This window comes from Pleurodeles waltl, chromosome 6 (genome assembly GCF_031143425.1).
Source record: "Pleurodeles waltl isolate 20211129_DDA chromosome 6, aPleWal1.hap1.20221129, whole genome shotgun sequence".
NCBI classification, from domain to species: domain Eukaryota; kingdom Metazoa; phylum Chordata; class Amphibia; order Caudata; family Salamandridae; genus Pleurodeles; species Pleurodeles waltl.
In genome coordinates this window covers 420,519,323-420,537,404 of record NC_090445.1, presented here as the reverse complement: position 1 = coordinate 420,537,404, position 18,082 = coordinate 420,519,323, and the positions used below count along the sequence as shown (strand labels likewise).

The following is an 18,082-nucleotide window of genomic DNA, read 5'->3' as shown; positions in this document are numbered from 1 at the left end:
CCCCTGCCCCCTTTTGCATCCCCACCCCCTTTTTCGGTCCATTTTTTGTCCCGCTCCTGCCTCCCAGCTGTCCTCTCCTCCCACCTCCCTACCTAATGGCGGCCACGTGCAGCGGGCACGCCGTCGAAGGCAAGCCCGTCTGTGCCTGTCCGCGCCCAGCGCCAGAACCTCTGGGTCCCATCCCCCCCACCGCCGCCACGCACGTCTTCACTACAATGCCGCCACCCTCCGTGCCCTCAAAACTGGCTGCTCTCCCACCTGCCTTCAAGCCTCCACGTAGACCCCCGTGGACCCTTCTCCTGCCGGAACTGCACCTTTACCAGCCTCCACTTCAACGACCCACCCACCAAGGCAGGACGCAACCATCTCAGATGTATCCTCCTCAGCACCCGCTCCATCGACGAGCATGCAGAAGAGCTATGGAATCTACTCGACTCCGCCTCCCCAGACGTCGTCTTCCTGACCGAGACCTGGATGAACCCCTCTTCAGCGGCTGACATCGCCATAGCCATCCTGGATGGGTACAAGATCACCTGCAGGGACCACTCCAACAAACCAGAAGGACGCATCGCCATCGTCCACAAGAACACCCTCAGGATCACGACCAGCACTGAAGACACCCTCAGCACCGCCGAACACCTGCACTTCCAGATCCACACTGACCCAAACATCACCCTCTGAGGGACCCTCGTCTACAGGCTCCCCTGGCCCCCGACAGCAGTTCAGCGACTCCATCACCGACATCATCAGCACACACACTCTCGCATCCACTGATTACATACTCCTAGGGGACTTAAACTTCCACCTCAAGAATACCAACGACAACAACACCGCCACCCTGCTCGACAACCTCTCCAACATCGGCCTCAAACAGCTTGTCACGACACCGACCCACTTCGCAGGAGAACACACTCGACCCTATTTTCTCTTCCAGCAATCATGTCTCCTTCAGCCACACCACTGAACTCCACTGGACAGACCACCACTGCATCCACTTCTCCTTAAAGAAACCCACAACACACCACCACCTACAACGGATCCCCCACCGCAGTTGGAACAAGGCCACCGAAGACCAACTTATCGCGACCCTCCCCCGGAACCCACCCATCGACACCACCGACACTGATGCAGCTGCCCGCAACTTCAGGCAATGGGTCGACACCTGTGCCAATACTCTCACCCCAATCAAGAATCCCTCCATCAGACGCACTGACAGAAAGGCCTTCTGGTTTACCTCCGACCTCCACGAATCTAAGCAAACCTGCTGAAGGAGGACTCGAAAGAAAGTGGTGCCAAGATCAGACTCTGTACAACCACACAGCCTTCAAAATACGTCATCCGCAGACACCACCAACTCATCCGAGCCACCAACAGAACCGCCTTCAAAGACTGAATCAACAACAACGCACACAGCCACAAGGAGCTCTTCAACGTCGTGAAGGAACTCGCCAATTCCAACTCCAACAACACCAACGACATCCTGCCATCCCAAGACTTCTGTGACTCCCTAACCTTCTACTTCCACCGCAAGATTGCCACCACCGACGACATCAGAACCATACTGGACAGCGGCAAAACCACGGCCCTCATCCTCCTGGACCTCTTGGCCGCGTTCAACAGTATTCTAGTCTTCCAAAGGATACTATAGATGTACCGTGCAAAGTGAAAACTGTCCATATTCTGCCATTATACTTATCCAAACTTTGTCAAGTGATTTCACTATTTTTTTCTGAGGGTACTTTCATATTTTTTTTCTGTTAAGAGGAAAGATTTCATTTTTACCGTGACATAACTTAAAGTCCAGTTAAAGGAATATTATATAGAAGGCTAACTACAATACTGAATAATTTTGCCATGAATTTCAACGCTACAAAATGCCTGCTCTGTGAGTTTCAATGGTGAGATGCTCCTTGGGTGAGATAAATAGTAATGGCAGATTTCATACAACTCTACTTGAAACGCTCATCACTATGCAATGTTGCCAAATTTAAGAACTGCTGAGCCACCATCTAAGCCAGGACGTCTTAAGCTTTCCTCAAACTTACACCAACAAAAAATAAAAACTTACCTCTCATCACATCGGAGTCTAAAAAACAACAACTTCAAAATTGGCTAAAATCAATTAATCATTTCAACAGACTTATAGTGGCAAGTCATTTGGCTTCCATCCTGACATCTTCCTCAGACCCACATCACTCAGAAGATTAAAATCACATTACACCAATTATCTCTGCTCAGAAAGAAAGTAATTCCTTCTGGAAGCAGAGTCAACAAATGATGTAGAAGCTCTAGTCCTCTTCCACCATGATGGACAAAATAACATTGCTAACGGGAGTTCCAAGATCCCAGCCAATCCTTCTGAAAAGTTACTTTGGTGCCATAAACCACCCAATCAGAAGTATCCAGACATCAATGAGGATCCCACCCACTTTCAGGAAAAGCAATAGGTTTTCCTTGACATCCAGCATGAAGACTCCCACAAGAAGACCAATCCTTATGTGGCCTCAAATGTCAATGTCTTGTAGCACCAGCAGCAACATCGCATAACTTGAACCCAAAAGATACAAGAAGAGGAAGACCAGACAGCAAGCCTTGTGCTGTGACTTGACAAGCTGTAACAAGATCTGACTCCATATCCAACAAGTATTCCCCTTTATGCTCTCTTACAAATAAATGAAGAAACTGCTCATAGCACAGCATCTTGCTGCAGCACTCTACTGTTTACAATGTCTCAGCTCTCCACGCGATCTTTTTCTCCTCCATAGCCTCTTTTTTATGACCATCTGTCTGGAAAGCACTGTCTCCCCACTGCTCTTTTAGGTCTGTCTACTAAAATGCTCTATCTTCCTGCTAGACCTTATGTCAAAACAAACAACAACAATACATAAAAAATGTACCGACAGGGGCTTTCTGTTTGAGCCCGATTCAATAGGCTCCATTTAACCATTATTTACATGTGACCTACTTCTCGTTTTAGATCAGCTTACATTTTTATTTGTTATTCTTCCTGAAAAAGAGAAAAAGACATACTGGGGAAGGTAAGGTCTGTTTAGAGGATAACGGGAAAGGTGTACCCTGGATAAAAATGGTCACTTGAGCTACTGGAATTGCTAGTCCTGTCTAGGAGAGACACTGGCACTGTCACAACACCACTGAAAATTGTTACTATTGCCGGCTGCACAGACAGTCTAAATGTCAGGAACAGAATAGTCCTCCTCATGAAAAAAAAGTCTCATTCATCTTTAACCTCCATCAGGAAACCACTGCCCCTGCCACAAAGAGCATCAAAGCACCTCACCCCCAGTTCAAAAGGCACTCTCTTGTTTTCATCACTCTCGAAAGAATTGCTGCCCTTTTGCTCTTCATACAGCATCTGAAGGAGTCTCCTCTGTTGGCACCGATACCGGTTTGAGGAACTTCCTTTTGGCTGAGGCTTAGATACCTCTATCTGAATCAACATGCTTCTAAAAACAATCCCCTTTAAATGGACAACGCCCCCAACCCCCATTAAAATAATGGAATTACTTTTTGCTCATGGCATTTTTGTATTTCTAAATAAGCTTCTGTTTTTCTCCTTTTCCTCAATCACTTGGAAAGGCAAAATTTGATGTGGTACGCCATTAGGCACAAGACTTATTGATTGTACTGCTAAACTGTGTGGCTCTCCTCAACTTGCAGATGCACTTGAGGAAGTATATGTGGTTGCAGCTGGAGAGGATCCAAAAACATCACTCTCTGGGGTTAGCTTTTTCATAAACCACCACCATGCACACAATGGGCCTCATTCTGACTTTGGCGGGCGGCGGAGGCCGCCCGCCAAAGTACCGCCGTCAGAATACCGCTGCGCAGTCAAAAGACCGCCGCAGTAATTCAGAGTTTCCCGCTGGGCTGGCGGGCGACCGCCAGAAGGCCGCCCGCCAGCCCAGCGGGAAACCCCCTTCCATGAGGATGCCGGCTCCGAATGGAGCCGGCGGAGTGGAAATGGTGCGACGGGTGCAGTTGCACCCGTCGCGATTTTCAGTGTCTGCTATGCAGACACTGAAAATCTTGGTGGGGCCCCCAGGGGCCCCACGACACCCGTTACCGCCAACCAGGTTCTGGCGGTCAAAACCGCCAGAACCAGGCTGGCGGTAAGGGGGTCGGAATCTGCCATGGAGGATTCCTCAGGCCAGGGGAAAACCGGCGGGAAACCGCCGGTTTCCCTTTTCTGACCGCGGCTTTACCGCCGCGGTCAGAATAGGCCTGGATGCACCGCCAGCCTGTTGGCGGTGCATCCGCGGTCCCCGGCCCTGGCGGTCCATGACCGCCAGGGTCATAATGACCCCCAATGTCCTTATTCCTCTGTACAGCAGAAGAGACCTCTTTGTCCTTCTCTTGTGCCTTGATGCAGGACTGTGTATGCTTCAACCTCTGAGCAGTGTCATATGGCTGTAGTACCTGCTGCCCACACGTATCACAGAAGCTGCCTTGCAGGTAGGCACAGTTCTCTTCCTGTCAGCATTCTTCCATTGCATCGTAGGGCATAGCTCCTTCTTCAATTCTGGGCTGCTCTCAAGATTGTCAAGTTCATCCTCCATTACTTTTGCTTGCTCAGCAGCTTCAATAACAGATGGTATAGGTGAAACATGCCAACAGAAGGGTTGTCTGGGTACAGCATCTACTGCATTCATCCATTCCTCAAAACATGGCACTGACATAGTGAGTTTGAACTTTTTCAGTCGTTCTTGGCACATGAGGCAGGGTCCACAACTAGGGCTAACAAAGGCACAGGAAAAGTTGTTCCATCTAGTACCAGCTTCTGATCCTTCATATGCTCCTATCTGCACTGACTGTCATAGGCACAGCACACTCACTAGTAGTACCAGCTGTTACTAGTAGGCTGACTGCTGCAGAGATTGTGGGAGTGGCGCCAATTGTCCCCTTCTATGCAACTTCATGTGTGAAATACCAGCAGGCTATTTGTATGGCCCAGCTTTTCCCATACAGATACTGGGGATGATAGTAGGTGTAATGGGGCAGCAGTTGATGAAGGAATGGAAGCCAGCGGCCACTACTGACTGTATCCTGGGAGCTTCTGTAGCAATTGCCTCCACAAGTCTCAGCCTTAGGCATTTTGCAGAAGTTCACATTTTCTGCCATAACATCTTGAATTGGGGATTGGCCAACCATGTAGTCCCTTCACTAGCTCTGCTACCAGGTACTCATGTAAAACTCAAAGTGCTGAGTGGCTCCTCTCTGCCACTGTTCCAGGCCATAGCATAGAGCATACCACTGGTTCTGTTCTTGATGATCTGAGATCCTCTGCTGATAAGAATAGTCTAGCTGCTTTGATCTTGAGACCTCAAGGTGGCATTTGATACCACAAATCATGCAGTTCCTCTATCAAAACTCTCTGAGTTTAGCATTAATGGACTTGCCTTACTCTGGCTTGCAAAGTTTCTGTCTAACATATCTTTTCATGTTTCATAGGCACCGTTTGAGTTGTCAGTTAGACGACATAACTGTTCTGTACCACAGGGCTCAATTTTATCGCTGTTAATTTTCAGTCTTTATAGGAGTCCCTTAGCCCATCTCAATGAAGCAGTTCGGCTGAACTTTTAAGTTTACATAGAATACACTCAAAACATTGTTACATTTTTCTCAGTTGTCAGTAGCAAAACTTCACAAGTATCTGTCCAGCGTTCATCATTGGATGAAAAAATAACTATTTAACACCAGCTGGCACCAAGACGGAAATTCTATGTCATGAAAAATCACCAGAGTTTTTGAAGCTCGGCTAAATTAAGCACTCTCTCTTCCCTGTTAAAGTGGTGAAACATCTGGGTTCAAATAGTGCTGTGTCTTTGGCAACTGTGTTTTGTAAGTGGTTAAGTGATACCTCTTTCAACTGAAAAATCTGAGGCGAATGCTCTATCTATTTACCACTGCCAAGATGACTAATTTGGAATGCATTTCTACTGTCATGTTTAGATGAATGTAGTGCCATTTATCAAGTTTTCCTTTCACACCTTACTGACAAGCTCTATCTCATCCAGAACTATACAGCAAGGTGGGCCTGTGATATTCACCATAGAAATCATATTCTTCCTGTTCTAGCCTCTTTGCATTGGTTGCCAGCGAGAGAGTGAATTATTTGTGAGTCTCTCTGACTGGTTCACAAGGCTATATTTCCTGTGATGTCTGATGATAATAATGACTCCAATGAAAGTACAGGTAAGAGACTCTTTTATTCACATCATTCAGCCCTTCGCTACACCAAGCGTCACATCAACATTCTACCCGTTCCCATGACATATTCAGAACCCGTTCCCATACCCATATGCCATTGACTTAAGTGGTATTTTCCCTCTCACTGAGATAGGCGACACACTGTCACTTAGTGATTCTTGATTTTCAAGTAAAAGCAGTAGGAGGCTGATATTTTTCTGCAGCAGCTGCTACCAGTTGGAACAGTTACCTGGGAATCTTCTGGCCAAATCAGATTTGCGGCAATTTAGAAAGTTGTTGAAGACTGGGTTATTCCCCCATGCCTAATTTCCATTTAGTTCGCCTTAGAATTACTGTTTTGTTAGAGGTCTGTATTTCAGTGCTAACATACTCTATTGTGGGTACACATCTGCGCTTTATGAATTACAAATACAAATACAAGTGTATGAAACTTGCTGACAGGAATCAGGAGGAACCATTTTCAAGTTTACAAATCTCTGACCAATCAGAGGTGAAGGCATTTTCACAGGCTTCTTTTAGGGCAAATAGGAAGATGTCTCTTGTTGGGATTCAGGCAGCCTAGACATGGGTTTGCACTTCAGAAATATTTCTCGTTAGAACAGAATGCATCCTTTGTGGACCATACACTTACGGTGGCGTACAACAGGATCTCTTTGTTGGGAATGCATGATTTTTACTTTGAGGGCAGTAGTAAATATTATCTTCTAGGTACAGCTAGTGGACTATACCCTAGAAATGACAGATTGACACTAAGGAGTTAATCGTCCACCACAGAACCAGGTGAGGGTACTCAGCCATGGATGATGACACACATCTTCACTCCGTAGGCTCTGATCTGGTGCTAGCGGAGCAAAAAGTCAGATTAATTTGGGAATACAATGAAAAGATCACAAGGTAGAAGTGCGGACAACATACATTTGAACTTCCATCATTATCCAAGTGAGAAACATTTTCCACCAAATGTGTGAGGATTGGAATTAGAACAGTAATGTGCCTGGTCCCAGGCTATCATGGGGAACCTATATATTATCCTTCTTATGCAGTAAGCTCCCAAAACTCACTTTAGCCAATTTAGGCCTCTCAAGGGAGAAAGGTTTCGATGGGAGGAAGAAATGGACTAACACAGATTCTTGCACTTCATAGAAAGACAGACAATGAAGAGAGAGGAAGGGAACCTAGATACCTACTGCTCCAGTTTTATTTATGCATTGTGACAGCTTCTGCTTTCAGTCTTACTCACATGGGCTGTTCGTGAACGGAGCAGGGGCACAGAACACACCAAATGCAGATGAAAACCAATTCAAAAGAAAACAAAAAAATGCCCAACCGGTAGGAGCTGGGCAACTGTAAAATGGGCATAAACCCTTGCAAATAAATGGTAGTTAAAATGTTTGCATTCTATAAGACATTAAAAGAGTGCTAATAATCAAGTAGGTCCAAACAAGTTACTAAACGGAAGTTATTACACATGAAAAATCATTGAGCCAACACCCACCTTAAAATGTGTAAAAGAATAAGAAGACCACATCTTTGGCATATGAATGAAGCAGAAAAAGCCAAAAGATCATCAGAGAACCCACCATCAAAACAACCAAAAGAGATGGTCTGACAACCCAATGTAGACACCATCTGGAATCTCATACAAACTCATAAATGCAAAACAATGAACCCACTTTATAAAAAACCCAAGACCAGATCACACATTACGGTTTGCACTGCGTACAGCATATAGGTGGTCATTACAACCTCGGCGGTCTTTTGAGAAGACCGCCGAGGGACAGCCGTGCGGAAGATCGCCAGTAGTGGCGGTTTGCCGCTCGGCGTATTATGACCGTTGGCTGCTCTCCGTCGTTTTTCCGACGGAGAGCCGCCAACAGCCATACTTGCGGGCGGCGGGGAAGTGGAGGTTGCTCCACCTCCACCGCCACGCCAACAGAACACCGCCGAGCCAATCACGTCCTGTGATTCTGCGCGGCGGTGTTCTGTTGGCGGTGTGGTGTTGGCGGAGCCGCCCCCAAGGCTCCCGTCCCCTCCCGGAGGATCGACGGAACAGGTAAGTCGATCATCCGTTAGGGGAGGGGGGTGGGGAGGTGTTGTGTGTTGTGTGGGTGCATGGGGGTGTGCGTCTGTGTATGTAGGGGGGTGTGTGAGTGCGTGTATGCTTGCGGGGGTGGTGCGTGTTTTGGGAATGAGTGCGTGTATGTCTGTATGCGTGTCTGACTGTGTGTGTGGATGTTGGCATGTATGTCGGTGTGTGTGCGTGTATGTGTGTTGGTGGTGCCTGCGTGCGTGTCGGTGTGTATGTCTAAGGTAATGTCGGGGGTCGGGGTGGGGAGGAAGGCCCTGCCACCTTTGGGGGGTGGCAGGGGTGGTGAGGGGTGTAGGGGAGGGAGTCGGGGTGGGGATGGGGGGTGGGGAAGACCCCTATCAGTGCTAGGGAAGGAATTCCCTGGCACTGATAGTGCTTACCGCCATGGATTTCATGGCGGTTCCTACTGCTGGAAATCCACGGCGGTAAGCCGGGTCACAATACCGGCGGCGGTATTGTCATGGCCATCGGGCTGGAGACCCAGGTCTCCAGCCCTGCGGTCGTCTCCGCCCTGGCGGGCGGAACGGGGAAGCGGCGGATGACCATGGCGGTAGCCGCCATGGTCATAATACTAAAAAAAAGACCGCCAGCCTGTTGGCGGTCTTACCGCCGCTTTAACACCGTCCGCCAGGGTTGTAATGACCCCCATAGTTCTGGCAGGGACATCTTAAGGATTTTGTGGGGCCACATGCCAAACATAATTTGGGGCCCCTGAATGATTTTGGGTGTATTTTTTGACGGATTTCCGCCCAATTGCTATGACGGGTCATATTTTATTAGGTCGAGCTCAGTCAGAAAGTGAAGGAGAAAAAAAGATGCCTTTAAATCTTCTTATCTTGTCCCTTTTGTTCTGTGTTCAGAGGCAGAGGTCAAAAGTCAGGTTTGTCTTTTAAGACTTATAGGTGGTCTTTTTTAACTTTGGCGGTAAAAACCACCTACCGCCGCGGTAACGGACACCAAAATACCACCACCGCGGCTACCATCCGTCTGCCATATTATGAGCACTGCCGGACTTCTTCCACAAGAAGGGCGGAAATCCGGCAGTGTTCATGGTGGCAGACGGTGGTAAGGTGGTGCTGCTACCACCAACACCGCCACGCCAGTAGAACGCCGCCAGCCGTATCATGACCTGTGATACGGCCTGGCAGTGGTCTGCTGGTGGGGCACTGCTGGCAGTAGCAGCGCCTCTTCCCGTTCCCTGCCAGAAGACCTCCTCGACAAAGGTAAGTCCGGTTTCCGACAGGGGAGGGTGTTGTGTGCCTGAATTTGTGCATGAATGTCTGAGTGAGTGTGTGAATGCGTCTGTGTTTGCTGTGCTGTTTGCATGGTTGTATGCGTGTGAGTGAATGTGTGTAAGAATGGTGAAGTGAGTGCGTGTCTGCATGTCAGTGTGATTGTGTGTAAGAATGTGTGCGTGCATGTCTGGAAGTATGCGTGTATGCTAGTGTGTGTATGAATGCGTGTATGCCAGTGTGTGATTGGGTGTGTGTGTGTGGTGCACGTCTGCGGGTGTGTGCGTGTATGGGGGGTAGGGCGGTGAGTGAGAGGATCGGAGGGGGTGGGGGCTGTATGTGAATGTCGGGGTGGGGGATTAATGTATGTATGGGGGGCTTTGGATGGAGGGGGATGGGGGTGTCAGGTGTGTGGTGGGAGGGTGGGGGGGCCCGCCTACCGCCATGGTTTTCGTTGTGTTGCTAACACAACGAAAACCCTGGTGGTTGGCAGGCTCATAATGCCGGCGGCTGCACTGTGCTGGCTGCCGGGCTACAGATTGATATCTCCGACCCAGTGGCTGATACCACCATGGCGGTATGAGTGGAGAAGTGGCGGGTTGGCTGAAGCCAACCTGCCATTCTCATAATGTGGCGGTATGTACCGCCAGCCTGTTGGCGGTACTACTGCCACATTTACACTCACCTCCGGGGTCTTATGACCCCCATATTTCCTTATGACTGCAGAGTTCCAAGATTTTGTAAGGTTAACTGTCTGACCTGCTGTACAAAGTGTGTGAAATGAAAAGCTGTAGGGTGTCACGTTTTTCCTAACACACAACATTTAAATAACTAAGTCAAATGTACATATATTTCAAAGTATATTTCAGTAGTTGTGAAAGCCCATTTTTTGTACTTCTGTGTAATGAAAAAAATATTTTAATAGGGTGAAAACAAATCAGAACACTTTACATTGTGATATGCAAATGATAACTATGTTTTCTGAAACCCGATTGTCAGAGATTATTGTTAATACACTATGGGCCAGATGTACAAAGATATTTTGTGGTTGCAAATGGAAAAATGTGCCTTTTGTGACTGCAAAGTGGCCTTGTAGCATGTACCATCCCTTTTTTGCAAGTCGGTAATCAGTTACCGACTTGCAAAATAGGGAGTGCGACTCGTAATGAGGAAAGGGCGGTCCAAGGGCATCCCTTCCTAATTGCGACTTGCAGGCCCATGTATGATTGTTTTGTGACAGTAAATGCAGTCGCAAAACAATCAAAGTTACCACCAATTGCAAACCACTTCGCAAATGGAAGAGATTCCCAGGGATCCCTTTTTCCATTTGTCAACATTTTTTCAGAGCAGCAGAAATAAATTGAAATGTTTTATTTTTATTTTTGAAATGCAGTCAGTTTTTAAGGAAAACAGGCTTCATTTCAATTTTTTAAAAACCGCTGTATTTAAAATCAGTCACAGACAACGTGGTATGCTGACACCAGCAGGCTGCCACCCCTGTGAGGGCAACCATTCCCAAATGGGTTGCAAATTGCAACCTGCCTCATAAATATTAATAAGGCAGATCCCTTATGACCCATTTGGGAATCGCTAAGAGTGTCTCAGACAATGTTGTACATTTTGTTTTGCGACTAGCAATTTGCAATAAATCTCAAATTGCGAGTCGCCGAACAATTATTGTACATCTGGCCCTAGATATTTTTATCAGTAAGGCTGCAAGTTAGTGGGAAGTTTTTTGGACATTTCTTGGAAATTTACTGTCTGTAAATGACAATGCGCTACCACATCATGCTTTAGTAATATATTTATTAACAATGAGTGTTTAAACAAAAACTGAGAAACACTCCTGCCCTTATGGCAATGCTATTAGGAAACTTAGAGGCAAGTCATGGATCATGTGTACCCAATATGTGGCCTAGATTCTTTTTATATATGTAGAAAATGTTTGGTCTATTTAATCAAACAAAAGAGGGTTTTTTGTACAGCAGAAATGTTGCACTCACATACCTGAAGGTGCACTCATATGTGAGAATGAAGAAAAAGGCAACTGCAAAATAAAATATTTGCCTAGAATCACACAATTTGAGATCCTTGTATGGGTCAAGTACAATACATTTAGGTCATGTAGATTACTCAAGTTACTCGACCTCCAGGTCTAGTAACATTTTTATGATTTTTCAAGGCCTGGTATCACTGATACCTCTTTTCTTTCACCAGCCTACATCTGGGCCCAACATTAGCGCAAACAGTTTCTCTCTGGCTGTCCAGCACAAACAAAAGAGAAAGATAATCAGCCTGAACCAGCCCGCTGCATGTAGTGCAGTGGACTGTTGTCTAACCTCTTGGGTATGTGTATACAGAAGGTTAAGGTTACAGGGTTGAGGCTGTAAGGGTGAGGGACTAAGGTATAGGATTAAGAGTATAAGGTTTAAGGGTGCGGATAAGAGTTTAAGGGTAATGATTTGGGATACAGGATACGTTTGTGGGTTTCGGGATAGGGTTACAGGTGTGAGCTATACAAGTAAGTGGTTAAGTTATCACATGGGCTCAAGGGGTTCATGGCTAAAGTAACAAGTATAGTGTACAGAGTTAAGGATATATTCTTAAGGGTTTAGATTATATGGCTAAGAGTATGGTGTTAAGGGTAGTTGGTTAACCTTTGTGATTACATTTGTTAAGTGTTACAAAACAATATGAAATGTGCCTAATTTAATGTGGGGCCATTGGTGTTAAATTATTTTAGCACATCTATACTAGAAATAAAATAAATGTTGCTTTTGATAGTGGCACTTCATTTAAATCACTTAAGTTAAACACACTTCAATCTTGAAGTGGTGCAATTAGAAGGGTTAAAAATTGACTGATGTTGTTTCTCAGTAAACATGTAAAATTAACACGGTACAATGTTATTCAGCAAAAAGCAAGTAGATAAGAAAAACACCAGCAGCTGGAAAAACAATCCACTCAACAACTACTGCAAATGATATATATCTCATACTATGTAACTCTGCAGGAACAAAGCCCGCACGCTGTACTTAGGGGCAAGCAGGGTGTTGTGTCAAAATGTTACCTACTTACTTATTCATTTACAGTCCTACACTTAAGCAACTAGCTTTGGTAATGTAGAGCCACCATCCTGTAAGAATATATTTGTACCAAGGAGGATATACACCTGACCACCAAAAGTACAATTCTGCATTATGAGAGTCTGTTGAAACATCTAAAAAACACCCCTGAATCAAGGAGGTCAACCTATCCTTCCAGCATACATCCCTGCATTATGCTGACCCAGTTACCTGTCCAAAGAACAGCACTGTGCATTGCTGGACAACTCACCCATCCAATGAGCAGTCTGGTGTAATGGAATACATCCAGTCCATTCAAACATCAGCCTAGCATCATGGAAGACCATCCAACCATAGCAAAAGAAGGCTTGCTGCCATCCAAAGAACAGCCTTGCATTGTGAAGGACAATCCATTCACCAGATAAACAGGACTGTGAAAAGAAGAGCAATTAGATCACTCAAAGAACAGCTATGTGTCATGACACATGACCCAGCCATCTGGAAAAGATCCCAAGGTAGAAGGCAATCAACCATACATGATAACAATAACTCTGTGTTGGACCTGGCCCATCTTGCAGGGTTATCCCCACACTTTTTGCATTCTTCCTCCTATTTTTCTGACATGTTTTTGTTGACTTTAGGACTCTGTGCCCTTTACCACTGCTGACCATGCTAAAGTGCTGTCTGTCTAAACTGTATTGGTGACTGGTTTCTCCATGATTGGCATATTTGATTTACTAGTAAGTTTCTAGTATAGTGCACCAGGTGTGCCTAGGGTCTGTAAGTCAAATGCTACTAGTAGGCCTGCAGCACTGATTGTGTCACCCACATGAGTAGCCCTGTAAACATGTCTCAGACCTGCCACTGCAGTGTCTGTGAGGGCAGTTTGAAACTGCCATTTCAATCTGGCAAGTGCACCCACTTGCCAGGCCCAAACCTTCTTTTTTACTACCTGTAAGTCACTCCTAATGTAGGCCCAAGACAGCCCCACGGGCAGGGTGCAGTGTATTTAAAAACTAGGACATGTGTTTTACATGTCCTGATAGTGAAATACTGCTAAATTCAGTGTTCACTATTGACAGGCCTATCTCTCCCATAGGGTAAAATTGGGATTGCCTTGAAATGTCTTTTAAGTGTAGTTTTATATTGGGAGCAGATAAAAATCAGGAGTTTGGGGTCTCTGAACTCACAATTTAAAAATTCAACTTTTGATGAAGTTTTTTGCATTGGAAGTTTGAAAATGCCACTTTTGCAAAGCATTTTCTTGCTTAACCATTCTATGCCTCTGCATGTCTGTGGAGTAAACGCCTGGGTCAGGATGACAGCTGGGCTATTTTTGCATTCAATCCAGACAGTCACATAAAGGGAGCTGAGGTGTGCCCTGTATATCCTGATGGCCCTTCAGCAGGCTGGTGGGTCTTCCTGTGCTAGAGTGGTGGGAGGAGCTGACACTTGCACGTAAATATGGTTATGCCTGTCCTCACTCAAAGCAGTCTCCAACCCCCTGGAGTGTGTGTGAGGCCAGGGCAGGTAAAGGCAAGGTCTTGTGCACTCCAAGACTTATCTTTAAAGTTTGCCTACTTCAAAGACACACATGGGTATAAGTACTGAACCTCTGACACCACATAGGTAGAACACTTTTGTACTTAGGACATTCTGCCGGAAGAGCTGTAAGCCATAGGAGGGACTCCCACTCTGCCTGTTGCTTTGTTGTGTTGGCCTGCTGCTTGCTGCTTCTGTCCTGAGAGTGAAAGGACTGGACTTTGCTTTCTATCCTGCTTTCTAAGGTTCTCCAAGGGCTTGAACTGAGCTTGCCTCTTGTTAAGAAGTCTCAGGGACATCAAAGACTTCATCTGCCAATGCATGGGCTCGTCTGCTGAAAGTCCTGACTTGCCAAAAGGTGCCAACTCTAGACTCTGGGCCCTTGGAAGTGTAAGCTGGTGACCTGCAGGAGAAAATCCATGCATTGATGCGCCGCAGCTAAAAAAAAACAAAATTGCTGAGGTGCCTGTACTGCGTCTGGAAAATCAATGCAGAGCTGGTCTTGCAGCTGCAGCATTGAGGCACCATCACCACAGCACATCTGGATTTTCCCTGCATCATCGTTGGGCGCCAGTTTCTCATCGACCGCACACCGCAGTAAGAAACCAAGGTTGTGTGTCCAGAAATCAACTCATCACCTTTCCTGCGAGGAAACAATCAACACATCACCTCCCCTGCCAGTAAGAAGCCAACACATTGCCTCACCTGCAAGGAAAAAGTCGACGCATCACTTCCCCTGCGTAGAAAGGAAGCATTACTTTTCTTTTTTGGCACCTCACCTACTTTGTCTATCTTTTTCACACATCCCAGGTACTTTATGCTAAAAAGATATAACCATTGATTCCTATCGACTAAGACTCATTTAAACCTTTGAAAAGTGATATCTTTACTTGTATATGTTAGAGTTTTGTAGTTTTGTTTTTGTTTTACTCAGATAAATATTGCCTATTATTCCTTACTGGTGTGGAGTACTTTTGTGTTACTGTTTGTGTATGAATACTTTACACATTGCCTCTGAGATAAGTGAGACTGCTCGTGCCAGGCTACCAAAAGGGTGAGCAGGGGTTATCTTAGCTTTGTGACTTCCTTACCCTGACTAGAATGAGGGTCTCTACAAGGACAGAGTGCAAACCACAGCCAACTAGAGTTCCCATTTCCTACACTCTGGGTCAGGAAAAATCCTCCACAGTTTCACTCATCCTTGGGGCAGCCATGAGTCATGCATACTCACATTCCTACGCCAAAGAATTCCCACAGTCAACAGCCTAAACAGAGGCTATTGAAGAGTTCCGTTAAGGGGCAGTGACAGAATATAGGTTGCCCATCAAGAACAGTGGTGGGCTGCAGCCCACACTAATCGGAAAGCTCCCCCAAGAAGAACCATATGTTACAGGATTAGTGTAGTCAACATACCCATACAGGATATTCGGCCCACACGTGGGTTTCCTATTCGAACAAATTAATAGGCCTTTTTTCAAGAACATGGACTGGTGGTGAGTAATTAACATTATTAGGGTTTGCTGTAGTCTTATCCATTCACGGCCCTGCCTACAATTACCTGCAACGGTTAGCTAAGATCCCCTTACGTTGTCTGATCACTCACGAAGAACTTAGTCGTAGTAGATAGTTTGAAGATTGTCTTGGACACAATATAAAACATAAATTGCGGCACAGGTGTACCAGGCTCAGTAGTGCACTAACATCCTCCTCTGTATGGCTCTTCACAGAGGAAGGAGAATGCAGGAAAGCCTGCTGGACTTGCACAGTTTTAGGAAGTTTTGGAAAATTTGAAGATTAAGAATAATTTCATCCTTTCTTGCTTTTGTGAGAGACAGCAAAGATGGGGGAAGGTTTTCAGTGCAGAAAAAGAGTGCTGTGAATGTATGAATACATACTTTTCTTGTATTCTGCGCTCAAGTTATGGATCTGCAAATTAAAGCACATGGAATATAACTCTAAGGCTCTCTCCATTTTAACAGGCAAGCTGCAAATTTAGCTCAGGCAGTCACACAAGGCAGCTCAACAGGCACCAATGTTGAGAATGGGTGAGTATGATAAACATAAAATCCACCCTCCTACGGTAGAATGCAACTCTTAGGCGCTCTGCATTTTAACAGACAAGCTGCAAATTTTAGCTGAGTAGGTAGACGGCATCATACCTGGCGGGTCCAGAGCATTCATGTGTTTCTTACTTAACGTGCTGCTTTTTCAGGACCTGTTTGTTTATGATTTCGCTCATAATGCCCTTGTGTTGCTGGGGGTTTGGAGGTGGGGGAAACAGTGGTAAAGACCCTTGCCCTATAAACGGTTTCTAAACTAGGCACAGGACAGAGCCTGGAGGAGGGATGGTGTGTGAGCTAAGCTGCAGATATTAAGGGCTGGCCACAGCATTTGGGCCCAGAGAGGTTCGGGTGGCGTAGGCTATTTTCTTTTGCAGTTTTATATAATGCGAACTCGACCCGGAGGTATTGGAGCACTTTACATGACCACCAGTTACATTACACAAGATCACATTCTTTTTCTTTTAATGCACCTGGAAATTAAGTGATTCGCCCAGAATCACAGAATGTTTTGTCAACGCTGAGACTTGAACCTGGTTCCCCAGTTACAAAGTCGACAGCTCTGACGGCAACACTCATGATGTCACTTATTTTGCCGCTTATTTCACTATCATCTTTATAATGACCATGTCCAGACGAAAGGGGGCAGTAGCTCTCACTAGCAGCTGAGAATAAAGAGTGGGCTGTCTGTAAACGCCTATGCTCAGTTGCACAGTGCGCTACACTGTGGTCGCCTACATACTTGGAAGTGTGTTGTCTTTAAACAAGACCCCTTAAAATAACGAAGCTAATTCGGCACAGCCTCTGCCTCTGTCAGGTATAAATTTACAGCAGGGTCTGCCAAGATCAGGATTAAATGGAAAACAACATGCAAGCAACATAGTTAGCATAAGGCATTCAATGTAATGAATACCTACTGTCTGCCACCTAACACAATGCTAATAGTGAACACGCAGACAAGTCAGTTGTTGAGACCATACGGTCTAGTATCTAATGCAGAAACTACGTTAATAACAGAAATTTTTTTTCAATATTCATATTTTTAAAGAGATTGCTGTATTATTTACACATTTCATAAATATTAGTACATCTCACACCACTTGCACTGAACGTTGTGTTCAGACAAATTATTGTGTTTTAATCTTCCACATTAAATAAAAGCACTGTAGGGAATAAAAAGAAAAGCCGCAAGCAGTGCCATGATAAAGTATGTAAAAATGCTTGTAGATTAATTTATCCCTAGGCATCCCATACTTCTCTCAAACACACAGCTGCACTCTAAAGTCTAAAGAAAATGAGGGAAAGGGAAAGGGGTAGTACTGGGACGGGAAATCATCAATACATTCCAATCTGCATCTGAGTTGCTGCCAGATTAAAACAAACACGGTAAATTATCTACTGATTTAAAACAATTTAACAATATTACATTACAGTGTTGTGTGTGTCCCCTGAAGGCCAAGCTCCATTCCATTTAATTCCACACCTGCTACATCTCGACTCCGTAAAATGGCAGACACGACCAGAACGACGCATCTCGGCAGAGCTGGGTGAACAGGACAGACATCATTTTCGCTCGCCCTCGGCAGTGGAGGAGCGGGTATTAAGCGACGGTACACACCGTTCTCTCCCACTCGCAAGTAGCAAGGCCTGTTTACATATCAGGCTGGGGCCTGCTGAAGCTGCTCCTTTGGTTGGAAACTTGCAGACTCAACTCATTAAGTAGGTTCCTCTGCCTCGCCGGCGAGATAAAAGATGAACTGTAAGTACAACTATACCACGACGAAGCGGCACGCTGGAAATAAGACCCAAGGCATACTCCCATATCCCATTCTGTGATCTCCAAAATACTTGAAACCACTCTGGGCC

At 45.7% G+C, this 18,082-nt stretch overlaps 1 protein-coding gene and 1 pseudogene across 2 annotated transcripts in view; both read right to left on the bottom strand.

Annotated features, from left to right (window-relative positions):
- TFEB (transcription factor EB) overlaps window positions 1-18,082 on the bottom strand; it is a 214,140-nt gene that overhangs the window by 125,282 nt on the left and 70,776 nt on the right. The gene's annotated exons all lie outside the window — the stretch shown is intronic.
- On the bottom strand, window positions 3,233-3,785 carry LOC138301605 (E3 ubiquitin-protein ligase makorin-1-like; annotated as a pseudogene).